The sequence below is a fragment of the Penaeus chinensis genome, chromosome 28 (assembly GCF_019202785.1).
Source record: "Penaeus chinensis breed Huanghai No. 1 chromosome 28, ASM1920278v2, whole genome shotgun sequence".
Classification (NCBI taxonomy): domain Eukaryota; kingdom Metazoa; phylum Arthropoda; class Malacostraca; order Decapoda; family Penaeidae; genus Penaeus; species Penaeus chinensis.
Window position 1 is genome coordinate 19,164,317 of NC_061846.1, and position 2,500 is coordinate 19,166,816.

The window sequence follows — 2,500 nt, forward strand, 5'->3', positions numbered from 1 at the left end:
GTATTTTGGGGAAGAATAAGCATGATTTACACACAATAACAGAATTAAATCGTGTTTGTTGAAACTCTACGGGGGCGGGGGCCATGTTTCACCTATACAATTACGGGCACAGCTTGCCCACGCCTGTGCAGTTAGCCAGGGTGGTAAATCAAGGACTAAACTAAACAATTACGGTTTACAATTCTGCAGGTAAATCCTGGATTACATTTTGCTTGAATGAATTACAATACAAATGAATTAAGTCATGACTGAACAAACACATATTTTAAAAATGAAAATGCGTTTCGTAAGTTTCTGGATGACCATATACATTTTAGGATAAACGTTCATCAATTGTTGCTCTAACAGTACCGGTATTTCAACGGTTGATTTCACTTGCAAATATAAGTATAAAAAAAACAAAAAAACTCAAACGTCAAATATGGAAACAGTTCAAAATTCCTACTTAAAATGTATTTATTAGCCTTTGTCTGAGCGCCAAAAAATTCGGAGGCCGTGACGGGTACTTCATGACGCGCAGCTTAAAAAAGAAAGATATACATCCTACTTAATTACAAACGCTTTCAGCCTGATTTTTTTGCGCGCTGTGACGGCACACTGAATTGTAATCGTTTCCAATAAACAATGAACTTAATTCAAACCGGTAATATTGTTCCGTAACGTGTATTACACTATTAGAATTAAAGGATTTTTATTACATACATTTGCTCATTATTTGAAGATATTTATATCGTGGACTAAGTATAATGATTTTGGCGGTTCTCGTTATACGCTAAATCGTACTAACCTTCTATCGTTGTGTCTCCTTCACCGCCATACGTCCTCTGGATGGTAGTATTTCTAGATAGGTGTAATTTACCACTTGTAAAATTGTTCTGGGATTTAATTTGATATTTTTTTTCACACGGGTACTTACTCGGACAGCGGACAGACACATACATTTATTATTATTATTATCATTATTATTATTATTATTATTATTATTATTATTATTTAGTGTCGAGTGCACAGATTTCCGAAAAAAAAAAATTATTGGTCAGAAAAAGACAGTGGCTAGAATTTGTCGCAGATTGTAACCGTAAAATCGCTAATTTGCCAATAATCAGTCGTAATACATATTGTTCTTGTCTTACTGTTTCCGATATCAACCATTTATTATCGCCATTTCTGATAGAACATCCCTCAACGTGCGCGAAAATATGAAAACCATTCTGATGTTCAATAATTGAATAGCACGAGGAATTGTGGAGTGTAATTGCTTCTCTTTCCAGGGCTCTTTCCTCATTCCTGAAGGTCTCACCACAATCTTTTAATGTTCTGTGTGTGGATTTGTGGTTCGTGTGGATCGACAAAGTTTTCAGAATGATTAATACTCAGATATTTGTAACCATGATATTGTAAGTTACGGTGGGCAGCCCATCGATCTCTGTATATCATGATGTTCGGTTTTATATTTCTTATTTGGGGGTATGAGCGTGTCGGCACTGGGACCATTGCCCAGCATATAGCGAATTTCTTTTTACTCACATGCTTAATACCCTAAAAGACTTACACGTGGTTGAACTGCCTGTCTCTGCTGTATCTTCGAGCAGTGTCTCTTCTATCACAACGATTACACCGGCACCTCTTATTGAATTATGATTTTGTGACCAATTTTGGATTCAGAATAATAAAAACTCCAGTCTACGCTAGTTGGGTTTGAAGTATTTATTCAATTAATTACTTGTGCAATACTTTTGAAGCAAGGATTCAAAAAGGAATTAATTTTGAAGGGTTTCAAAGGTGTCCAAAGGTAATCACTGGTCGAGAAAACACAACTCTTGCGCCGTTTCGTTTTTGCTATTTTTTCCATCTGCCACAGTACCACACAAGTCAATCTTCACGACATTTGCAAGATAAATTGCAATGTAAGAATTTACCGCCCTTGACCAAACACCGTGTGCTCTCAGAATTTCTATAGCATTATCTTTCTTTTTTTTCAAAATAATCAGAGGATCACACCCATTGCACCTGAGATCCATTTTATGCAAAGAATTATACATTTGCTTTCCTTGTCTACTTTACATACCTGTCACACACGGTGGCATGTGATGCTGTAATACTATTGGCTCTCGTGACGACTGTCATGTGGTGTACAATAGGTTTCAAAAAGTTTTGTGTGGAATTCATGCGGTAACATTGTTGTTTTTGAAATTCCCGCGCAATTCTTCAGTCTCCTTTTGCCCGTTATATGGGGCAGGCACATCAGTTTGCATAGAGTATGAAATTTATTAGTTAACGTAAATACTCATTCTTATTATAATGTCATAAATTCTCCTTCATGCAAGTTTATGAGGCCTTATTACAATAAATGTTTAAAAAACAACAACGGCATCAATTTGTTTACAAAAAGTAGGAAAGGATATCGAAATCCAGTTATTAGACGTTGCGTGTCCAATAAGTTATTTTTAATATTTATTAATCTAATATTAAGTTAATAGAATTCAATTCAAATTGAGAT